Source organism: Corvus cornix, chromosome 3 (assembly GCF_000738735.6).
Source record: "Corvus cornix cornix isolate S_Up_H32 chromosome 3, ASM73873v5, whole genome shotgun sequence".
Lineage (NCBI taxonomy): Eukaryota > Metazoa > Chordata > Aves > Passeriformes > Corvidae > Corvus > Corvus cornix.
The window spans coordinates 51698978-51724945 of NC_047056.1; the positions used below are offsets into that span (position 1 = coordinate 51698978).

At 35.4% G+C, this 25968-nt stretch overlaps 1 long non-coding RNA gene across 1 annotated transcript in view; it reads left to right on the forward strand.

Annotated features, from left to right (window-relative positions):
• LOC120411758 overlaps window positions 1–25555 on the forward strand; it is a 62971-nt gene extending 37416 nt beyond the window's left edge. Inside the window, exons 5-8 of the long non-coding RNA XR_005604272.1 lie at window positions 3793–3893; window positions 14958–15151; window positions 15720–15750; window positions 18703–25555. This is a non-coding gene — a long non-coding RNA (uncharacterized LOC120411758). The remainder of the gene's footprint in view (window positions 1–3792; window positions 3894–14957; window positions 15152–15719; window positions 15751–18702) is intronic.
• The last annotated feature ends 413 nt before the right edge of the window (window positions 25556–25968 follow it).

The following is a 25968-nucleotide window of genomic DNA, read 5'->3' on the forward strand; positions in this document are numbered from 1 at the left end:
CAACGAATATTAGAGGTGTATTAGACAGATGCAAACACGTTTTTATAGTAATTTAAAGTATTTAAGACACAAAATATTTCTGTTCCTTTATCCAAACTCTAAAGTGAATGTGTTGTGACTCATGTAATAGGGTAACAAATACCGGCACACATATCAGATATTTGTATTGTCAAAGTTGGAATATTTTCAGTGCATAATTTATGAAGTATGTGTACTGGGTTAAAATTGCTCATGTTTTTTCTCTATGAGAAAAGCACTTCTCCTCAATGCTAGGCAAACTTTTATACATCTGTAACTATTTTGAGCTGTAATCAATCAGTAAAACTGCAGATTTTATTCAGTAACAACTAAAAGTAACCCCTCTCTTTGCATTTGAGACTTCCCACTTTCTTCTCCCCTTTCTCTCAGAGTGTCTGTTGAAAATTATTAGTCTGTAGTTGGGATATGTGGACCTACTCTATGCACATTCTATGAAAATGTCTTTCTCAACTTTACCTTCTGATTAAAAAAAAAATTCTTTAAAATGCAAGAAACATGGATGTCAGATGCACAGGTGGCAGATTGCTGTTTGATAGGAGGTAAATGGCTGGGGGGAAATTCTATTTCTTCTGAAAACATTCAACATATAGCAGTAGCAGAGGTACACAACTGCTGCATGTTATGGAAGCTGCTCTTTTCAAAGGGTAGTCAGAAAAGAATAACTTGAAGGCAGAAGAGCTGACAGTAACAGTAATGGTGTGTGGCTGGAGCACTCACCAAATCCAAATGGACTGAAACCCACACCCCACTCCACACTTGAGTGCATCAGTAGCAAAGGCAATATTTAAATGCTGATGCAGCACTTAAATTAGTCTACCTTATTTAAGGTCACTTAGGCCTGGTTATTCAGCCTCAGACTTGATTGATTTTAGTAGATTTTTATATTTGACTGGTTAAGCAACCATAAAATATAGATATATGTCAGACATACATAAAATGGATCAAAGATTTGGCCTACCAAGACTGATTTTTACCTGTAAAATGATAGAGATCCCAGAGTTAAAAAGCAATATTTTCATATTTATTCTTACTTGCTGTTGAAAGAATTGGCTGCTTTCAAACCTAGAGCAATAATGAAAAATAGCTCTTTATAGGACAATTCCCTGTTGCTGATTTTAATCTTTAAATACATCGTATACATGAGCAAATAGATAATAAGGGCATTTGATATTGAGACATAGTGTGGAGAGTGATTGTTTCCTAATACTGATAATTCTTAATCCCATAGTACTGTAGAAGTGTGTGAAAGTTTGTAGATGGCACACTGTGGGAATTTTGATAGCAAAGTTAGTTTTATTTGCTTGATTTTGCATCTGTAAAATTAGTTATTATCTTATACAAAAAATAAGGTTTTAAATCTATTATAATGTTTACTATTTCAGAGTTTATTAAGAGACACTGCTGGAAGTAATGGCATTTCAGTTTATTGTTAGCCATATTTTTAAATATGAGCATTACAACAGTTTGCTGAACAATGATTTGCCCTGACAATACCAGAGATAGCGAAAAATCCTCACAATTTTCAGTCAGCATTCCACCTAATGTCTGCTAAGTGCTTGTTGGATTTTCTATTTCAGTCTCATAACAGTTATTAGTCAGTTTTTGATGCCTATTTTGTCAACTTTTCTAATTTTGTATATACTTACAGAAACACCCAAAGTGATTTGTCAGTTAATACATATCACACTTTTATTGTTTTACTAAGCTTAAATTACCTGCAAAAGTGAAATGTACAATTAGATTAAAAGTTATTCAATTTATTTTCCCCATTATATAATTAGTATATTCTTCTGAAATAAGAAATTTTACTTAATGGCTAAGTGAAATTATGTTTGCCTATCCTGTAATCACAGTTCATGTATGTGAAGAGCATAACTACACTACATTATTTTAACATACTCAAAGAGCAACAAAAGTACTTTGCTTTCAAAGTAGTTCCATGCTTACTGAGTCAAAGGAAAAATCTGCTATGTTCACTAAGCTTGAGGCTTATTTTTTATATGACTGAAAATAATTGATCTATTACATAGAGTGAACCTTGCTCTTATTTCTCACCATGATTGGGGTTCTTTGTTTTTCTGTTTTTTCCTTCATATAACGCAATTTCCAGCACTGACACGAGATCATCACTATTGATTGCTTAAAGAATAATACTTCCTGTTAGGTTGTTAAAAATATCAAAAGTTGTCTTTTATTTTTGCTTTTGCATATATACAAGCATTCGTAGAACAATAACTAGCTATCATTCTTAAGAAGAAAGCAAGAAAAAAAGAAAAAACCCTGCAGCTTATATGATTTAGTCCCTAAACCATCACTTCTGGTTTTCAAGTCAGCGTAGCTTTCATTGAAAGAGAAAACCTCCTTACAGCCAGCATTTATTTATTTTACTATTAATTGCCATTCATTTGAAGCCCCATGGGTTAAAACACTATGAAAATTGATTTGGGACTTGGAAATACAGTAGGTTTAGTCCTATTCTAGTAAAAATGACATATTGTTTCACTATGTGATGGCAGAACAGAAACATAATTTTTTAGAAATTATGTCACTGTTTGTAGCTGTCATTGTAGCTTTAGTTATGCCACTTTTCTCCTCTTTAAAAACATCTGCATCTGATGTCTCCAATGTCAATGTGCTTAGAAACACAGTGTAAATATTAACAAATGACGGTTTGAAAAACTGCAATAAAAGATATTTTATTCATTAAAAAAAATTTCTCAAGCATTCTAGGAATTATTTTTTTAGATTTTCTGTAGGATGTTCATTAAATGTCTTCTAACTTTAAATTATGTCAATTTCTAATGCAATTTCTAGATAAGTAGTTTTGTTTCTATAACAGCTCTGTCCCCCTGTTTTGTCCTTATTAAGCTTTACAAGGTCTTCAAGAGCATCATTTAACATGAGCACAATATTGCAGAAGTAAACATGTACCAAGACAGATGTTTTGCATATGACTTTTAATTAAGAAAATATTTGAGTGATTTTATGACCTCCTCAATGTCAAAAAAGAAAATTTTGCCTGAGGGTTAATTAACATCCTGCAGCCTTTATGACATTGCAGCTATTCGTTGCTGGATTCTTTCTAACAGTAGGAGCTATTTCATGTTTAGGTTTAAATTCACATTTTTTTAATTAAATTAAAAAATCTTATGTATTGTTCTGTACTGAGGTAATGTATACATATCATGGAAGGCACAAAAATACACTGAAGTTAAGGTTACATAATGACCTTCACTCTATATTTTAGTAACTCATGATAGCCAGAGAATTCTTTTATTTTTTCTGAAATAAATTTGTGGACATGGTGTATGTATGTTCTTTTGCATTTAAAGTTAAGAAATTTTTCTCAGTTACACACTCATGCATTATTCCTCACACAACATTTTCTAAAGATAATTTTGTAAAAGAGTGTGCTTTTATGCATATGACAGAAAAAAATATATATAATTTAAATGAAATTATTTATATATACATAAAACCCAGCAGTATGTGTAAAAGAGAATAATATATACATTCAGAGACAGCATTAATATTAGTAAATTTTTTTACTATATATATTTGTTATAAATCGTTTAAAAGCTGCTTTATGATAATTCAAACAGATGCACATTGTTCATTCAACACTGAATAGTATGCATGTGGAAACAGACGAAAAAAGGTATATTAGTTACTCGAAAGTTTTATAATCTACTGTAACTTAAACTTTTGGTTATTTATTTTCCATTTAAATCTCCTTTTTTCCCAATTCTTTAGACAGTGGTTGCATCAAGATGGTTTGCACCTGTTCATGTAAAGGGGGAACCACAGGTACCTGAATTGGGATTCAGATCCAGTCAAAGGGGTTCACACAAAAGGTAAGTGACTACCTGTCTTCTCATGTATGCATCTCAGGTAGATGTCTGTCTATGCAAGCGTGTTTTAATTCTTCTCCTAGTCAGGGGAGAGCTGAACAGCTCAGAGCACACAGTGAGCCAGTCAATCCCAAACTAAATGAACAGCTACGATTGCCTCCTTTGCATGGAGACAGCTACACTGGGATGTCCTGATCTCGAACTAAGTCTTTTTTCAGCTACCTAAGAATAGGGTCTGTCTTTAGAAGCCCTACATTAGGCTGTGGAGCCTCCACCTGCTGCTTCAGAGGGTGGGGATCCTCCCCCAGACCTGTGTTGTGCCCTCTAGCTCTGTGTAGGCACTCTACGAGTGTTTCAAATGGTGCTCGATCCTGAGCAGGAGTAAGGAGGCCCTGCTCTTTTTCCAAACTGCCAAATGACCTGCTTGGTGGTTTGAGCAAGTCCTTTAATTCTGAAATCTGCAATAAGACATTTATAAAATCAAGATCCAGTAAGAAAAAGCATTAGATAAATGTCCTTAATTCTTTTGTGTAAGCCTCACAGTATTGCTGCGTGGTAAGATGCTTTTAACAATCTAGCCTTGCTTAGGAGACTGGGTTAGATGTCCATACAACAACAGAATATTGTTATGTGAAAAATACCAAATATATATTATTTTATATTTTAGAATTATTAGCTGTATTATATCTATATACATATTAAGAAATAGATTACTCAAAAGTTTTTGAGTCCCAAGATAGGGAACAACCTCAGTAAACCAGCTTGAAAAAGAGATGATTTTAATTGACAAAAGTTGGGAGTGTTGTCTTGCATAGGTATCCAGGCAGTGAGGGGTAAATTGAAATGACTTGAGAGGCTTCAGGTTTTCTTTAAAAATTAGCATTTCTGTAACTGTTCATAAAAAAGCTTAGTCAAAAAAACCACGGTATGTGAACACTCTCACAACAGAAAGCATTTGCATTTTATCTGACTCTTGAATCAGAATATTTGCTGCCTGTGGGGCTGGAGATGGGTCAGCATTTCATGCCATCATTTGGCCTCAGTATTGAGGCTGATATCAGACTGAACATTCCCTAGCAATGTTTATTGTGGTATTGATGCTCTCTAATGAAAAAGGGCTATAAGGTCAATTTATTTTATGTGGACCAGAACACAGCTACTAAAGATAACTACTTTTGATCATGTACTCCAGATTTTATAGCTACCTACTAGCAGTCAATGATTCTGTATTCACGGCTCATAAAAAATAACATCATCCTTAACATAGCTGGAGAGGTCAGGTGAACCATACTTAAGAATGTTTCTCACACATATCTTCAAGAATGCTAATCACTCAACTCTGATTAAAATCAGAGAAGCTGCCCACTTTGGAAAAATTATATATCCTGAGAAGCTTTAAATATGCATGCAAAATACTTGCAAAAAGATGAACCATTGATAACTGGAGGTGACACAAAAACACTGTCCACACAGTTTTGACTTCTTGCCATGCCTGTCATACAAATTTTACTTTAATTTTTTTATAAATCTTTCAGGTTGTATGACTCAACACTGAAAAATTAGAAAAGGTCACAGCAAAAGATTCAAATTATGCTTCTATTTAAGCATTTATTATCTCATAATGCACTATTTTCTTAAAAGTAAATTTTGCCTTCATACACTTTGTATTTTATTTCAGTGAGGTGATGAGAAGACCACAATTCTGGTGTGGGACACTGTTCTATAAATGCTCATCATCCTCAACTTTTTAAATGTTTCTTTCCATGACTGCTTTTCAACTGAATGACATATTTCAGGATGGCTCTTCGTCTGAGCCCTGAGAGCACAAATAGGACTGAATGTCCCTGACCAGCCCCACTGGGTTTCTCAAGGGCCCAGAAGGCCCATTTCAGCTCAGCTGAGGACCTCTAACCCCTGTCTGAGCTATGTTGAAAGAGTCTCCAGCTCTGCCTCCAGCTCTGTCTCCATCTCCTGGATGGATCTGGAGTGTACAATGTGGTCATGTCTCCAGCTGTGTCTACTGCTTCTCTTCACCAGGTTCCCTGGCCCTGGTTCATGGCTTACAGTTGATGGACTCTGTTCCCAGCACCTGGCTCTGCCTGCCATGGTCAGATCTTGTGGGATGGTGCCCCACTGCTAAGGTTGCAATCTATGCTGGGGTCACCCTCAGTTCCCCTTCCTTTAATAAGCAGACAAGAAAATGTTTTCTGGTTTCAACTTTTTCCTTGTAAAATATTACTTTTGAAATCACTAAGGGACCTAGGCCTATGTATATCATGAAGGGTTTAGCAAAGCATTTTCTGAATACTTAAACAGTCATTTTTGACTCACATTTCAGTGGCAGTTCTTTTATTTCCAGGAGGCTGGAAATCACTACTGCTTCATATGTACTAATAATCAAATGAGGGTAGAGGAACAGAAAATATACGCAGTTTTCAAAATAAGAGGGAGAAAGCCAGTAATTTTCTAAATGTACAGTGTCTTCTAGTGTGAACTTCTGTAGCACTTCAGCAGCCTTTTTTACAAAGACCATCTAAAGGAAGAGTCTAGGCTTTTAAATTCCTGGCATTCACTCTACTGTAAAGAATACACACATTAAATCATAAGCCTGCCTAATGTTTTTTTTTCTACCTGAGATGAACTAGAAAGCAGCAGACTTGCTGACATCAGTTTTCATGTTGCTCTACCATTCTGACAAGCAGATGTGAAAATTCAAGTGTATCATGATTTACAAAGCCAGCCTCTGACTTGGCCTTAGCAATGCAAAGGGGAAGCCTGCCTCACAGATGCATCCTTTTCCTGCATATCCAATGTCTCTGCACTCAGCTGTTTAAATGCAGTGCAAAAAGAAGAATCATCCACTACACCCTGCAGTACAAGGTTCCCTTCCATCACCTGTAGACTAAACTCAAGAGCCAGCAAAACATAACTTGAAAGTGGAATTAAAGGCTTGTATCTCCTCTTCTTAGAGATAAATGTTACCCGAGTATGGGTTTTATTTCCTTTCAAAAGTCAAGCTGAAATTCAGCTGCTGCAACTGTATTCATCTCTTTGCTGTCTCAGCAAGTTTGTCCTATGTAAATAGTGTGATCTTAATAAATAAATACTGAAGCACAGCTGGTGTTGGCAAGATATCACTGTTAGGTTGCTGCAGCATGCTATCACTACTGAGTGTTGCTAATTATTCTCAGAACTGGGAAATATAGGGGAAAGGAATGCAGAGGAGAGTCAACGGAGCCTGGAAAAAAACCAAAAGGATGTTTGCCTCAGTCCACAGCAAGGACATCTGAGCACCATGAAGGCAAGTGTTTCACCAAACTTGGTTCTGAATTATTCATTTATCAAAACAAGGTTTGATAGCCACAGTGGTATAAAGCTGTAGCTACAAATTTGCTGCTTAAAATTCATACCATTTTTTTGAGAGGAAAGCAATGGAAATTGGGGTACTTAAATAATCTAAAAAACAATCCAAAATCAAAACCAAAGAAACACGAGCCTAAAAGAGTCCTGACTAAATTAGTGAGCTGGAAGATATTTTTCTTTTCTCCTCTGCTTTGCTGGCAGTATGTAATAACCTATCTTTGAACATAGAAGTCCAAACTTTGGGTTAGATGCCACAAAGAAGCCGATAGCTTTCAAAATTTAGTCACATAAGAGAGAATAAGTATGTGAGTTGACATTTTTCTAGCTAAAATGAATTCTTGTATCTTAATATTTATAAAAAGAAGGCAGATGAAGAGAGTGACCAATACACTTTGTATAGATTTTATTTTGTTTACAGACTGCTGCCTGTCAATACTGATGCTTTTTTGCAGGTGTGCTAGTGCCTAACTGAGCTGAGCACCAAGTAGCTGAGGCAGAGTACAGCCCAAGTTTCCTCATCTACTTTTGAATAAAAATTTGTTCCAAAATTAGTGTGTAAAATTACTCAAGTATTAAAACTATTGAGTGTATTTAGCAGACATGATCTTAACTGTGTGACTGGCAGTTTTAGAAAGGGTGAATTAAAATTGGATGTCTGATGGCAGCCTCCGAACACAACTTGCATATCAAAGTAACTACAGCTTCAGATACTGTAGAAGGAAAATCACCACACATTTTCTGGCTATACCATTTTCTTATCATTTCAAAAGCATTTGAAACAAAATATAAAGAGATGCTGAACTTGAAGTTTCAATTACTTGAATTAACTTTCCTAGCTGTTCATAGTTTACTAACTTACAGGTGGTCAGAACACAAAATCCAGAGACAATAGAGGAAAACATGGGGCAATACTGAGAATATTAAATAGAAAAATGAAAAGATTCTGAAAAAGTAATGCGGAGGTTAAAGTCTAGGTGTTCAATTATGTGAGGATTAGAAGGAACAAATTTTAGCTGAGTAGTCAGGAAGTGTTAGGACCATTGCATTTATATGCAGGTTAGTAGGATGGGAATAGAAGAAGGTAATGCTATAAAGATAGAAGTACCTCTTAACTTCAATTGCAGCAGGAGGGAAATGCAGAAGGGGGAACACTGAAGGAAGCATTCAAAATACGAGAGCATATATGTTACACAACTGTACTTCCCTTATTTCACTTTGAGATTATTAAGTTACTTTTAATAGAGAACATCTTAATTTGAACTCTTGAGAGAAACTAATAAACCAAGACTAGGGAACTTTGTTTATGTATATATGAAAACCTATAGGGAGCTTCGTCCATTATAAAAGAAAATTAATTAAATTGTTTAGGCTTTTTTTCCCCCCCTTTTTCAAGAACTTATTTTAATGTTTATGACATGCAGAATACTATTGTAAAACATGATATGGAAGTGTGACTTCAGGTGCTGCATAATTCCCTTGCTTGCAGGGATGGAGCTCCTGGTTTGAATACTCTTGTGACTGTTATAAATAAAAAGTTTTGACTAACTGCCTCTCCTTCACTGAGACATGGAAGATCCCCTCAGGCTCTTAATGTGTTTGGAACAGTTAATGAGTGAATCCCACTCAAAAATCAATCCCAAATCAGTGTTATTTCCTGTTTTACCATTAATGTTTTGGGTTGTCTGGGTGGGTTTTCTTTCTTTTTTTAAATGGTGTCTGAAGTGAAGTGATAGGACTGCAGTTTCAGTTCTCATTTGGTAATTGAACATTTTTATTTACTGGTAGGCTGTCACTTTGAATGAGAACACAAACCAGCTAGGGAGTTACCTAGCCAACATAATGTGCATAGCAAGAAACAATAAAAACGCTTCAAAATAGGCCCAATGAGGAGAGGCTTCATTATGGTGCCAGAAGAGCTTGGTCAGTGGGGACAGTTTTCATGAGACAACGAGAAAACTCAGGCATTTGAATGTTTTTTTCAGCTTTAGATGTGGATGAGAGCTTAAAAAATTTTAACTTACAGCATGTTTAGTAGGGTTTTCTGAAAGCATGTGTGTAAACAGCATTCCAAAGTTTGGTATGTTAGGAATAGGATTTCAAGGGATATTTTAAATGTTACATGTTTTCTCTAAATACACATTTGTGTATACTATGTTGTCTATGTGGTTCAGATTTGTCATGCTTTGCTCTTTGCAGCTACCACAAACCACGACCATAGTTGATTCTAAGGCAGGGCCTCAGCTGTGCCTTGGTAAAGCAAGTTTCTCAGGAAGGCCATGAAGCCATAGCTTTCTAAACCTGCTTGCTTATTCCTCACAATATATCAAGAGAGATAAGTCAGTAAACAGATTACAGGGAAAGTTGAAAAGGAAAAACTGATCTTTAACACACAAGAAGCTAGAGTCATTTAATGATTGCAACAGAAAACAAGAGAAATACTTTGAAATATGAGTCTGGTTCAACGAGTGTGACAGAGAGAAGTCATTTAACTTTCCATTGTATGTTACCTTTTTCCAGTACTGAACTTGGAAATAACACTTAAGTAACAGATTTTGGGCTGACATTTGTCTGAAATAACTTTCTTGGCAGGTGGTTGTAGCCAGAAAAAAAAAAAAAAAAAAAAAATTGAAGAAAAATGTAGAGCTTAGCATCATCTTGAAAGCAACTGAGAGCAGGACAGAGACAGTTTGCCACACAAAATTTTGATGAGCTTCTGTCTTCAGCATGGTTGGCCAGTATTGTCTCTGCATCTCAAGAAGAACAAAGTGGCGAAGGCAAAGGATAATTAAAATTATGGAGGAGATGGAACAGTTGGCTTATGAGAAGAGAATAAAATATCAGCCATTATCAGTGATGCTCCTCTTAGGAGTGACATATGAACCAAGTTCACAAAAACATTAAGATGGCAGACTTACACCTTGGTACATGAGCCTGTAGTAACAAAACTAGATGGAGGTTGAAGAAAATGGTGAGTTTAATTTAAAACAGATAAAGGAGCATATTTCTTCTTGGTGGTAGAAAGCTTATGGAATCCTTTGCCATAAAAGATTGTGATTGCAGGTGATATAGACACTTACAAAAAGGAAGTATATAAATTTTTGGACAGCAGGTCCATGAAAATACACTTAAAATAAGATGCAAGGCTGTACCCTCTAGCATGCTTATTGCAAGAAGTATGGAGGATGGGGGAGTAGGTACAGAATATATGGCAGGGAGTGGCCGGGTTTATGTTCTTCCTTTAAACAGTTTCTCTTTTGGATTAAACAGTCTTTTTTTGGATTCAACCTAGACAACAGTCCAAAAAAATCTTCAAGCCCTTTCCAAGAAGACATGAGAAAAAGTTATGGAGAAATGAGCAGGGAGGAATCATGTGACTATATGTGCCAAGGAATGGAAAAAGGGAGGGAGTGTGAGATTCAAAGAATCAAAAAATGTAAAAACAGAGGGAAATGTGAGTGCAGGCACTGAACAAGCAATTTCACTGTTTCCCAATGGCATCCGAGGAGCCAGCAGATATTGCCTAACAGAGTAGAGTAGTGAGGCTGGATATGTGGAACACTGCCTCCTCCACCTCTTTTCAGGAAGTTGTTTTGTGAGAGGGCTGTACTGTATTCAGGGCAGTAGGATTCAGCTTTCCAGAGGAAAAGCTAATTACACCGTACCATAAAAAGCTACAGCCCTTGGCACCAGCTGCATGAGTACAGTCTGGATGCAGTAGTGGTGGTGTTCACAGCGTGGCAATGGTGCAGGGATGCTTTGCAGTGGGACGAGCAGGAATATACCCAGGCACCACAGATGAGTGTTGTCCATTGTGGCGATTACCACCATGGTTATCCCTCAAATGATGCTGACTGGGGTGTTCTGATGTAATATGTGCGTTATGCCTGTCTCTCTCAGCCTCACTTTAAAGCGATCTAGAATCTACAAACAAGCATTTTTGTTAGCTCAAAGGCTCTTTTGTGCAATAAAGGGAACAAGTCAAATCTTTTTAAAGACTTTCATTGATTTTTTTTTTTTTTTTAAGCAAGGAGTTGCAGGTGAGGACATAGCAATTATCATACTTTACAGAAATTCCAATCTGAACATGAGAGAAGGGTTTTCTTTTTACAATTCAGTACTAATTGAAGTTCTGAAGCTACTACACTGCACCCAGCCTAAGCAGAATACTCCCAAAGCAATCAGTATTTGCACTTTTTGAATAACATACCAGTTTCTTTAACATATATGTTTACAGATTTTGATGACACCTATCCAGTGTCACAGTTGATTCTTCACTCTTGTCTTAGATTTTTATGAGATCATGACAAAATTATGACAAAGGACCTTCTACTATAATTTCCTTTTTTGGACAGCAGTGAGGAGTTATTTGTGCAAGTCTTGGCTTCTCACCTTTCTTTTCCTCTTCATTCTCCAGAAACTGGAGTATTGGCTTTAGGAAAACAGCACATCCTATACAGATGTGAGGTAGGTTAGGCTTTGAGATACTTCTGGATGCAGAGAAAAATGAGGCTATTTTGTGAGGCCATTTTATATTTTAAGAAATGGTTTGTGGCATAAATATGTGGTTTAAAATTATACTATGTACATATAATATTGTCCCAGCTTGATATTATAACTTGAAAAAAAAAAAAATATATATATGCGTCTGAATTACAAAGATTTCCTGGTTTTGAGGGACTATTTTGACGACCTAGATAATTACATGGGAGCCTGAAATGAGTTCTGATTTCCATATAATTATCCATCTACTCCTTCAATGCTTTTCCTTCATACACAATAGCTATGGGCCTCAGCTGCTTCAGACTATCTGCCACTGAGTTTAATTAAAATCCTCACTAACACAATGTGCATAAAGAAATTCAAAACTGTGGATCATCCTGGCTTGTGCAAATTCCCCCAGGAACCTAAGCTTTCATCCCCAAAGCTCCTTTAAAATATGTGGATGTTCAAGGCAGAGGATAATAAAATTAGTGGTTGGGAAGTGAAGAATTCAATGGTTACAGATAGGGAAGAATCTGGTACGTTTTCACTGTATTGCATAACTGTTCCTCTCTTCAGAATTTGTGTTGCCCTCTTTTAAGCTAGTAACTGTGTCAGTAACTTGACTAAAATCTGATGCTCTTGAGAGGTAATATCAAATCTTCCGTTTTCCCAAAACTTCTGAGAAAGCTGATGGATGAAATGATGGATATGATATATAGCAGTCCTTAGACTCCTTTCACTGTAGACTGTTTTAGATACAGAAGTTGGTGCAGTCTGGGTTTCACTTCATCAAGCCTTGTTGAAGGTAATACTTTCCTTGGTATAGTTAAGAGCCATTGACATGGGCGACTGCAGGCACAGGCAGCAATGTATTCCTCAATGTCTTCACTCTCTCATCAAGAAACCTCAAGTTATTGGAGGGGACAATTTCCTCCTGCTGGGCATTGCAAAATTCTGTATGTGTACAGCTGCCAATATTACGGACAGGGATGCTAGTGATAAAGACAGATGTGAATAGGGCCTACAATTTAGTCAGTGGCAAACCAACAAAAAACACCTGGATTTTCTGAGCAGAGAGAGAGAGAGCAAGCGAGAAAACACCTTTAGAAATCACTAAATGAATTAGATTTAAAGAGAAATCATTGAAATAAAATCACTTAGAGTAGTTGAACAGATTAATGGTAATGAATAGCATGGAACACAATTTCTTAAACTACCCTGTAGCTTACAAAACCTTTACTTAAAATGTAAGGTGATTTAACTTAATCTGACATTACACTTTCAGGGAGGAATAAATATAGAATTGGGTTAAAGTGTATGAGAACATAGCTAGTCTATGTAGTTTTACAACAATTTAATTAATTTAGAGCAAGATATATGAGCATACATGATGGGCAGTGGTCTAAATGCAGATGTGGTTCACAACATAACTCTACATGGTAAGGGAATAAACTTGCCTAATATCTATGGAAAACAGTTTCATTCAAGTCTCAGCAGCAGCAATAAATACAATAGAAGTTTGCTTTTCTTTATAAATGATTACAGGCAGAAAGAAAGATAGGTATGGTAATAAATGAATTGAAGCTGTAATGGATACTGACAGTTTGGAATAAAAGCTAGAGGTGGCTGTGTGCAGTAACTAAGCTATGATTTCACATTCTGCAGATTTTATGCCAGTGCTTGTGTGACTTCTGAGATCTGTAAAATTTATCCTTACCACACCATTTTTTTCCCCCTTCACTGAATTTAATCTTGCTATTCTCCTTATGCTGATTGACTGACATTAGCTATTCAGACAAAAATGAAGCTAATGGGTGAAAGAAGAGAGAACTAGAAATTCTTCAGGAAGGATTTGGAACAGTTTCCAGCACTGATTATTGTAGTTAGAGATGTACACATGCCCAGAGGCATTTGAGTGGAGACTGTCACACTGAGTATAATGTTGAGAGAAGAGAAGAGAAAAAACTCTGGTTCCTTTAGTTTTTTCTACTCTTCGTAAAAAAAGCTGAAAACAAGCAGTGAAATATTTATGTTTTATCATTTATATGCATACATACACAAATGTATATATAAATTATCTGTAATACTATAGAATATATAATAATGTGGTACTTACTGATTAATAAAAAGCAATGAAATTGAATTTTAGGTTGCATGAAAACTCCTTTGATACAAAACATAATTAAAATTTAAGTGACTTTCAAAATACCACCTAATAAAGTGTCTGACAAAAAAATTGTAAATGTTCAGTTATGTCGATTGTTCTTGAAGTGGTTTAATAAAGTTGACAACAATTCATTAACATTTTTGAAAACTTGTTCTTCTGAAGTTTGTTGGAGATTTGCTATGATTCTCTGTGGAGGACAGAATAGAGGAAGACTGGGAAGGAAGGAAGAGATTCCATATGAAAAATCTTCCTGATTTGTGGTATTGACTGCTAATTAGAATGTTAATTCATAAACATGGAAGAAAATAAAGTTGTATTTTGCTTTGTTCTGTGGTAGTGGTAAACATGCATTTTTTAATGTCTGTCAAATACATCCATTGGTTTGTATGATTGTAAATTGCCCATCAAAAGTTCATTACTTCCTTAAGCACATCAGTAATTTCTAAACAGAGAATTTTTAAAGAGGAAACAAAAAATTTCATATCTTTGTTTTTGTTTTGGTTATTTGTGTGGCAGTTGAACTGTATTACTTAATTTTCATGCATTCCATAAGGTAAATTTATGTGATTTCTTTGTTATGATTTGATGGACCTTCCCAAATAGATTGCTGGAACTTAGAAAAACTATCTGAAAATTCAGTACTGGAATATTTCAAGTCATAAGGTGAAAATGTTTTTCTTGGTAAAACTGCTAATTAAATCCAAGAAACTGAGTAGTCACAAAAATTATGGCTGAAAATAATTCATCCCATAGTTTTGAGAACAACTTACAGGCAACATTTATACATTCATTATGTCTCTAGTTCAGAGTTAACATTTTATTTAATTAAAGTTCATTACAAGATAAATATTGTTTTCCACACAGCTTTTACATAACACAAAATATTGTCTCCTACAAAGAAAAGTGGCTTTTGTTATGAATTATGTCTTTGGCTTTCTGTAGGCATCAAATAATTACCTACAAAATAGTCCTCTCCATTTGTACATGTCAGAAACCTGTGCATGCAAAATCAATCAAGATTCCTATCACACTGCCCTGAATCATGTCTTTATTAGATTACTTTGGAGCTGGATGAGTCACACTGCAAGACAATGACTGCAAGGTGGGAGAGCTGCATGCCATGACATTGGCTGGATGGCCTGTTCAGAGCTGCTCTCATTTCTCCTTTCTCCAGCAGTTGGTATTGGCTACTTCAGGTGCTGCTGTCTTCTAGACAGAGCAGCAAACATACTGAATGGATTTCAATACGGTAAAATGATCTCTTTTTCTTGTCTTTTCACATACTGTGTGACCTCATAAAAAAATAAGTGCTCATGGGCGTAGGTTTCTTGATTTCTCTTTGGTGTGACTTATAAAAGCATCTTAGGGCTTTGTATTTCACAACTTGATAAGCTTAGATTTTAATGCTTGAAAACAGTGAGCTGTACAAAAGGTTTTATAAAATCTAGTTGTGAGACAACTCATAAACTGAGCCAGACTACAAAAAAATACAAGGCTGCAAGGAATGGCAGCCATTGATTTAGGTGGAGAGCAAATTTCAACTACATTATATGAAATTAATGCAAATTTTTAGACATGCCAGAATAAGTGGAATTAATCCTTCCCCTAGAAAATATTTACCCTATTTGATATTTTTTATGTGGTACTTTTTAAGAAGAGAAAAAGGGCAAAACAAGGATATTCACAAGAACAGAAGTTAAATGTTCTGACTTTCTACCATCAGAGGGTTTACAATTGAAAAGTCCAATATTTAGAACATGCTATCCTTTTAAGTTATAAACTAACTAACTAATGTATTTTAATTGTGTTTTTTAAAGATTACTGGCTGTGTTCCCAGATTTCACTATGGTAAGTGAGCTACTGATCTTTCACAGTCATCAAATACATGTCATAAAATATTTCTGTCAGTGCTGTAGACTTTGCATGTTCTTATTGTATGAATATGAGGATGTCTGGTGTACTTAACTTAAAGCCTTGTTTGCATAACATGAATTTACATGCCTTCCATTTATGTCTATTTTGTCTCACTCTTCATAACTGCTTTATTTTGTAAGTTTTCTTCAGGAAGGCATTTTTAGGGCTTGAGATGCTCCCTTTAGTTAAACCAGAGCTTGCTTTAGATAAATAGGATTTACTTTTCCTTTCAAACTTAATTACTTTTCAGAATCATGATCAATTTCCCGCCTTGCTTGCTTGAGGGGAGTGACACTGTAGGAGACCCTTATGCATTTGCTTTGTAATAAGCCTTTATTCATACACTTCGGGCTATACAATCAGCTCCCCCGCTCCAGAGTGTTTGCCCGTGTGTGGCTGCAGCCGCAGGCCTGCAGATTGGAATGCTGATGATGGGCACCAAAAGTGCTGAGGAATGGATCTGTGTGGAGGAAAGCAATAATCTGGCTGTGACTGTCCATGGGTCTTATTATATAAAATGAAACTACCTTTGATGGGCCTCTATTTTGCTTTTTTTTTAGTAGAGATTTCCTACATAATACCCTACCTAAAAAATTTCATTTTAAGATTCTCTTTTTTATTTGTTATAAAAGTATTGTGTAACAGGAGTAATTTTTTTCTCTAGTAAAAAGACATACTAATTCGAGATCCTGATAGTTCAAATAGGGTGTTTTCTTGTTGAAACAAGCAGTTTTATGTTTCAACTTCTCATTTATCATTTTTGTCTGTTTTAAAATAACATCAATTTTAAAGCATTAATTTGGTTCCTAGGGAATAAAAGTTTATGGAAAGCTACAAATATTATCTATAGTTTCGCTATGACAGTAGTATTTCACATGAGTAAAAATCCAGTAATAATAACATTAATGGAAATCCCCTTGTTTTCCCGGACCTGTGTGAAGACTTATTTGGGGCAGGGTGAGGGAGCACTAAAAATGCTGCAATCCTACTGGAAAACAATTTAGTTTGCGTGCTACTGCTTCTTAAAAGTCAGCTTCTTGCCAATTTTACTGGGTATCTAGAGTGATTTTCATGGTTGGACTTCTTTAAATGGACCATAACATAACCATTTAGCAGAAGGAATAGTCTTTGCCTTTTCACCCAAATGTCATTTAATAGAAATGGATAAAACAAGGAGGCCCATGTTCAAAGGTCTCTCCTTGAACATAGAAATACTTCTGGTCCTTAATAAAACGATATGTTGTAGGCTTCTTCATTTAAATGTTAGAATCATGTAATGGTTTGGGTTGAAAGGAACTTTAAATATCATCTATTTCCAACCCCTCCTACCATGGGCAGGGACACCTCCCCTAGACCAGGTTGCTGAGAGCCCAATCCAGCCTGACCTTGAACATTTCAGGGATGTGGCATTTACAGCTTCTTTGGGCAACCTGTTCCAGTGCCTCACTACCCTCACAGTGAAAAAGTCAAAGCAAAAGGAAAAATTTGTAAGAAGATAGAGTAAATGATCCTTCAGTGTTTCTTTCCACCCTGTGTGAAAACTCTCTTCCGTAATTTTGGCTGCTTGTCCTTGCAGTGGGAGAGTAGGATAGTAATTTGTCTTTGCTTTATTACAATCTCAAAAAAAGAAAAGTAATTTTGACTAAATTCTAGTATTGTGCAAACCAAATACTTAAAACACAAACATTGGGTTAAATTAAATTTCCATTGAGATTTCCATCTCAAGGACTGTAGTGTCTTAATTACAGATTGCCAAAAGGCCTGTTTTTGAACATTTCCTGTTATCTGTCTTGAATGTATGCTTGAATAAAAGTCTTCAGAAAAGGTCTTCAGACAATATAGAGATGGAAAGAGAGTATTTATTAGCTACAAGCTGTTTTGTTTCCCATTGAGCCATTTACACTTACCAAAAGTTTTAAAGCTGAATTTTTTACCTAACAATGGGTTTTCTATCACTTCCCTTCAACTAAGTGCACTGTGATAGGAAGCTTTCCCTGTGGACTTGATCTAAATTTAAATTAATGTCTGCCTCAAACCACGAGGTGTTCTGTCTCTAAAGATCTGACAATTCAGTCCAGGAATAGGGTGGCACATCTGTGAAACTGGATGAGCTCATTTGTTCTCCAGAGAGGGTGAGGGCTTCATAACAACTTTACTGATTGTCCCTTGAAAATCATGCCAACTTCAAAAGAGTAAGCATTTCTCCAGGAGGATTATACAGAAACAGAAATTAATGATAAAATTGACTGGGTGGCACAACTTGTCCATTTCCAGTGCCTGCTCATTGTTGCATAAAGATTAGAGAGGTCCATTAAGAGTATCTTTTAGTTAGTCAAATACAGTAACTCCTCCATATTTTCCAGGTTTACTAAAATTTAGGATGGGCCTTACAGTTTTTAACCTATTAGTCTCTATTTTCATCATGGTTATGTATGCGAAATCTGGTCTCTACTGAGAAGACTCTTGTTCTACAGCAAAGGATCCTGGTCCTTGCGTACAAAACAGGTGGATTTTAGTCCAACAGACACATATAAACAATTACTCATTTATAAATTATGGGGCTTTTTTCACTCACATATAATGCATAGTAAAGATACTCTTGTTTTGGTTAAATGTAGTTCTTTTTTACTTTAGTACAAACTTAAGTATTTTACTTAAAACTAATTAGTATACAACAGACCGAGGGATTTTTTCATGGAAGTCCTTAAAATATGTTTCCTGAGTATAGCTACATTAATGTTTATATTTGATAAATTTATGCAACTTCACAGGGACAATTATTCCTTTCTGTAGCATGGTTCAAAATGGTTTTCATGAAAATAATAGTTACAGAGAGTGGTTTTAAAATATGATAATAAAATAATGGTGCAGATGTCATCTTCACAGTGACAACAGGAGAATGAACCAAAGCCTGCAAGACAAAATGGGATACAAACAAATTCTTGTGATATGAACAGAAAACAGAAAGCTGTCTGTGACTGGGGCTTCTTTTCCCTTTTAATGCAGCTTTTTAAAATTTCTATTAAGGTAAGTCAGGTAGACTATAAAATAATACTGAAAATCAGTTCCAAGAAGAATTAGCTCCCATTGTTACTGGGAAACCACCAATGGCATTTAATTCCAATTCCCATCCAGAGACAAAAAAAAAAAAAGAGAAGGAAAAATGTATTTCCAGCATTTCCAAGAGAAAAAGCTCTTAGTGCTCTTGCTTTCCATTTTCAGTCATTTAAACTACTGTCTTGGAACAATGGATCTTGCTGTATTTTGAAAAGAAGTTAATTGAACTTGTATAAATGAAATTCCCCTACTGCAGTAGTGCCTCAAGCTAGCTATGACAGGAAGACTTAGAACATGAAAATTGCAATCAAATTTCTAAATCAGTATTTCTAAATTTGATACCTTCTATTATTGCAAATATTTGGAGATATTAAAAAAAAAACTCTAAAGCAAACTGAACTCCTTAGTATTTCCATGAAGCAATAATTTTTTCTTTATTTTTGTTTGCAGAGCAGTCATTTTTATTTGCCACTAGTGATTTCATTTTCCTTCTGTGAATTAATGGGTAAAATATAAAGACATGAGAAAATAGATAACTTTATTGCTTCAACCCCATTACTGCAGCGTGGGAATTCATCAAAGTCCCATTTCCTCATGTATAGATATTGCATGTTTAACCTTATTGCTCACATTACAATTACATGAAGATCTTTTATAATTTTTTCTTAAGTAGGGTATCACCTTTTCCTGTGGTGTATAAGAGGAGGCTAAAGTGAGATCCTGGAGAGCTTTTTCTTTGGGATCTGTCAATCAGTCCAGAATTCTGTCCAAAAAATTTGTATAGTGAGGAGGGCAGGAAAAAATATGAAGGTCATTATTTTTGCAAAAATGTTGAAAGGGTTGGCAAACGGAACAATTATGCATTAGGATGCTCCATGTACATTTGCATTTGAGTTTTGATAATTTTGGAATTTGTGATTTTATTAAATGCTATAATATAATGGAAGAAATTTCTTGATGAGTGTTTCCAATGCATTGGCTTTTACGATATAGCAGTAATGTAAACAACTAATTTTTCTTCTGTGCTTATCTAAATTCTTGTGCTACCAAAGTCCATAGATTTCCTCTTGTCAGCATTTCTGTCACTAAGCATATTCGACAAATGATCTTCTCCATTTTCAACTTTTTCATTTGTGAGACAAATCATACAATATTTTGTACAAATGCAATCGTAGTTAATCTATACATCTAATGTGGTTTTTTTAGTGAGACCTGAACTTTTGCTTATGAATAATGAAGAAGACAAAAATGCACCTTTGCAGATTATCTAGAGGCAGGTGTTTATGTGAAAAATAGGACAAACCTGCACCTCTTTTTAACAGTAAAGAAGAAAATACTTTTGAAGTTCCAATTCACAAGTCTCTATTGACAACTTTCAGTGTTCGCATTTTCTTCTGTGAAATCACACATGACACGCCTTATTTTTCAGTATTTCTATTTCTCAGTATTCAAAGTGATATATCTAAATTCTGATGTATTTTCTCATGCTGAAAACCTCATGCTTATGTTTCAGGATTAAAAATAACAAAACACAATGAACACCATAGCTGGAATTTCTCCAGGTGAACTCAAATGTTCAAAAGTTCTTAAATGTTTGAATCTCAGCTAATCATTAAAGGAAAGGAACAGGAACCTTTTCAACTGAATAATATCTTCAATTTTTTATACCTATTTTAGGATGAGATTAATCATTCTCCTGAAATTCACACATTTCTGCACACAGCATATAAAGGCTGTGTCAGATGGCTAATACTAAGATATCTAACATTTGGACAACTGAAAATAAGGCATGATGAACTGCATCTATAATTGGTTAGAGCGGGAATTGTTTGGAACTTAGGAGCCAAAATGTATTAAATTTTCAGTCTCCCTCTGGGCCACTGTGGGAGAGAATGGCAAAATCCCTTCTTCCAGTAAATTTATCAGATCACTAAAGAATGTTAAATTTAGTCCTTACAGAAATAAAAAAAAGGAAATATGAAGGATTGAGCCATTGACTTCTCTGAACTGTTAAAAAGGATTTGAATTGAGTGTATCTTGCAGTTACTGCAGCTTTCAGCAACAGAAATCTGCATGAGGGAAATTGTCCATCCTCAGTCATACGCTAAACAAACCAGAAAATTATATCTGATGGTGTTCCAGAGAAGTATCATCTCCAACACAGTAGAGGCATGTTGTACTTTTCTACTCAGATTTTAACTCAATGATTGGTCAGATTTTGTGTTGTATCCAATGATTTGTCAGATTATATATACATATAAAAAATCTACATGTATATGTATAAACTGTATTGTCCCTGAATTTTGGACAATATTCCAAGATTAATGTGCTACTTTACACTGGGTTAAATTGCTGATGGCATAAATTGGCCACTATACTGGAGATAAAATTCTCTAAGTGCAGAGTGTTAGTATTTCTGAAAGGATATCACACCATTAAAAAGAAGCAAATGTTATCTGTATGATGCGCAGAAGCCAAGTTAGGAATTTCACATGATACTGCAGACTCTTGTTCCATGTGGAGAAGCAGACCAGTACCCACAGGTATCTCTTACAGTGTTAAGTGGGCTTTCACATACTCTGTAGTAAGGATGTTTCAAAAGAAAAGTTTTCATCAACTTGTTGAATGTCATTTCCTCTAAGTCCAAATCAAAATTGTGAGTGTGTCTGTTATGGCAAATTAAAAGTTGCATTTATTTCTTGCCCTTTTGTATCATTTGAATAATTTCTATAGCCAGTCTTCTGTTTGAAAAAATCTGTGCTTTTCATTTTCATGAGAAATTCTGAGATTTGCACATACTCCGGCAGCCAAAAGAGAACAGCCTTAATTGACCTTTGGAAAAAGCAATATGAAATCAGTTGCAAATTTAAACTCTTGAGTGTGAGAAAGCAATGGCTTGTGGAAAATACCTAAGAAGAGAGGAAAACCCTGGTCTGTGACAATGGACAGGAAGGAAAAGGCAGTCTCTTCTGGAGGTCCAAGCTGCAGTTTGGGGAGGCCACAAGCATACATTTTATGGAAAATGCCCTGTCTTACAAAGTTAAGTGGTATCTGTCTTCTGTTTCTGTGTCTGTCTGTGTAAACAATTAGTTATGGTACAGGGTGAAACAACAACAACATAATCTACACCAGTCTTGACAGAGAGGTTTTCCTCCTTTTTTTTTTTTGGTCTGTATTATATGCCCCAATTCTCTGCATGCTGTGTGGCACGCAGTTGTCTTTTTAAGGACAGGCAATAGACATATGGCTTGTCAGTAATAAAATATTTTGTGGAGAGGATACAGCTGTTTCTAGTTTAATATCTGCCATCTGAAAGCGTCTGTATCACACAGAAAAGGCAAAAGAGAGAAACATTATCTCTGGGAAGCATACCAACACTGTTTCTAGCAAATCATTTCTAAATCTAGACATGTGGTATAAACTGATAAACATCCTTTACTTATTGTCCTGAACATACTTATTTTATTTCAATCTTTTCCAGCAGTCTGACTGCTTGGTTTCATCCTTTATAACTAAACTTAGCACTGATTGACCCAAGAAATCAAAGAGATGCCTAAGGTACTCATGTGAAATATATATTTTGTATAATCTAATTCTACCTCTGTGATATTTTCCAACTTTATGTCCTTCCCTTGAAGGGACTTATGGTGCTTCAGATCTGGGATCTTCCCATCAGTAACTGATATATTTTAAAGGACATCTGTCGTTCTCTTGATCCTAACCACTGCTAGTGGCTGCTAGCCAAACAGACATCAAAACCAGCAATTTTTCATTACCTCGTTATTATCTCAGAATGCTGGAAGTCCTGCTCAAAGGCATGAATTTAAAAGATGTGAACAAAATCATAAATGGAGCATTTCTCATTGCAGAATATTTAATGGCTGCCATATCTTCTGTTGTCTAGAATTAGGTAGGGCTGGGTCAGTTAAGGTCTTATACTCCTAAAATCTTCAGAGACCTGCCCTCAGCTGAGGACTGCAGAACAGTCTGTAAGATTTTTCAGCTCTATAGGAAGAGTCAGGTGCCTCAGGGTGAAATGGAAGGAGGTGCAATTCTGATTTCAGACCTAGCCTAGAAATCAACAGGACAGACACTGGTTGAAAATCTACCCAGAGCAGCACCCTTGGCACTTCCTTTAGGGATTAGGGATAATGTTGCTATGGGGTAATTGTTCAGATATTACAGCAATCTCCCATGATGCAGAAGACCTATTCTATAAGGCATGCCCAGCCATGGAGAGCACTAACCAATTTCCCCCATGTTACAGGAATGGACTACATTTTTGAGGTGAAGGTACAATTTGAACCAGGAAAGAAAGTGTTCTCCCTGCGAAAATTGGATGGCTCTCCCCCTGAATGAACAATACCATATTATTATTATTTTTTTTCTTTTTTTCTTTCCATCTTTGAATAGTTTCCATAACAGAATTTGGATTTTATGGCACAAGGTATCAGCATTTTGTTGCATTCTAATCAAACTTATTGTGCTGTCTTTACAGTTGGCTGGTAAAATTAAAACACCCCCTGCCTTCCCTGACGTAATCCCAGAGGTATTGCTAAAAATGCTTACACTGATACAGCTGATTTAAGTACACTGGAATTACATCAGCTATACTGGTGTCAAACTGCACCTACACAGATGCGTAACTCTTCTATCACAGGAGATACTGATTCAGTATGTGCTGGATGTTATAAATAGATAACATCCAGTTTGTATACAGCCCTCAGTGAATAGAGAAGGGCCTTCATAGTACTTGAAAGCAGTAAGATTCAGTATCTTTGTGTTTATTTGAATTTACCTCCCTTGGGCAATGACCAGTTTTGAAAATTAACCAAGAAAATGCTTTGGTTTCACATGTTTAACTCTGAAAGCCTGTATATTTCATATCTTCTGGGGGAGTATAATATTCATGAGAAAATGAACTCAGATTTATCTTTTGAGGCTAAATGATACTGGTGATGGATATTTTACTGGAAAGAGACATATATAACACCAGTGACCTGAATATTCAGTATAGGGTCAATAAATTTTCTTTGTCAAAGATAAAATATTAGTTTTAATTCTAATGGGACATACTGAAATGCAGTTAATAATATTTAATTATTTGTGATTTACCAAGTGGGTGACAAAATCCTCTCCTTGCACTGCCAGTCAAATTTTCTGTTCCCATAGGCTCTCATGGATTGATAGGCTTTAAAACCTGTGTACTACATCTTTTGTTCTCAGCTCACAGCTGATGCAGTTGCCAATAACTTGTGTTTGTCTCTAGTATACATGTTGAGAAAAGGTAGACTCCCAGTAGGCAGTTCTCATTGACCTTGACCAATCTCTCCTGTTCTCATGCTGGAGATCATTTCTCCCTCTGTAGGGCCCACACAACTGCTGGCAGGGACCCGGCACAAAATATGGACACTGGAATATGGCATGAAATTTGTCCTCCTTTTTCTAAACTGCTTAATTTTCCTGATTCTTTATTGAAGATGTGATCCAGCAGCTGTTCATATAGGAGGTGGAAGAAAACAGCACCACAGGACTGGTGAAAAGCTGTTCACAAATGAAAGATAGGAGTAATACTGGAAGCAAGAAGGAGAAAGGTTATTTCTCTGGAAAATACAGCATAGAAGGACACCTTTGCATATCCAGGTCTTTTTCTGAGGATGAAAATGGGAAAACTGAGCTTTTCTCTTCCCTGACTGCTCTTCAGGTTAATTACTGCCACTGTTAAAGGACTGTGCATTCAACACAGGGTAGCACTTCTGTTGTATTTAGAGTACAGGCATACTATAGGCTAGCAGAAATTAATAATTTTTGAATATTCTTTGATTGCCTCAGACCTAGTGGGAGGATGTACCATATGAAAATTTAGACGGGGAGGCAAAGTTATTGGTTTTTTTCTAATCTCATCTATTCTAGGTTGTGTCTCCAAGTTTTATTCCATTTTCAAACACTTTCTAGCTGTCATGCCAGAAACAGTGACCTATATTTTTATTTTATCCTAGATTTTATTCTTTCCTTTTTATTATTTTTGAACCAATGTGTATAGTGTGCATTTTATTGATAAAAGTTTAATAGTCATGTTTTAAAAGCCTTCAGCTTTATATAACCGATTACTATGTTGTAATAAAAGTAAAATACAAACCACAAGAGACACAGTGGAAGATATTGCCATACTTTTAATGTGCCCCAAGTAATGAATAGGCACTTGAAATAACTGAAAACAAAAAGTACACAGATAAGCATAAGCATGCTATGGTAATTCATTTTGAGATACCAGTGAAAAGTCATTGAGAAAGTGAATAATTATGGATTTGATGGATATTTGAATGGAGGCCACAGAAGCAGTAAAGGTATTGGAGAGGGGGTTTATTTCCTGCTAAACAGGTGCCTATATGGACTCCTTTGCTTGTGTTCCTGGTTTCAATCCTATTGAAACATTTCATTTTGACTTTGATTTTTCTTCAAATTATATTGATTTTGCTTAGTCTATTATAAATCATGATTTGTGTTCATTATTGAGTACAGACTTATCTGTATTGATGTGTGCTAGACTGACCACTATTAAATAAATTCTGCAGATACATAGATAATTGCTTTTGTTTAAAAATGCTAACTCTTCCTTTTATTCCATTGTTAAATCTTTGGATGTAATTGTAGTTCAAAATAAATAGACACTTTAAAATGTCCTAATTTTCATTTGGAAGAAGACTTTTGTTTTTCTATTCAGCATTAAATAAATTATCAAATGAAAAGGATGGGAAAATAACAACACTTTTCATATAGCTTTGAGATTTCACTGTGTTGCAAGTCTTTCACAGGAACAAATTAACACATTGTCATACTATTAAAAATAATTTTGTAATTTAAATACACCCAGTTAAATTTATGGAGGTCAGTAAATTTGGACACTTCTTTAAATCTTTAGCACTTTGTTATTGCAGTTATAGTGTTCTTGTTACATAGGACTATTTCATTTTACATTAATTCTGGAGTGTAATAAATAGCCTGAAAAAGAATATCATAAATGAAGTAATTAGGTGGAAATTAAAGTCAGCATTTACAGAAACAGAGGAAATTCTCTGATTCCCATCTGACATA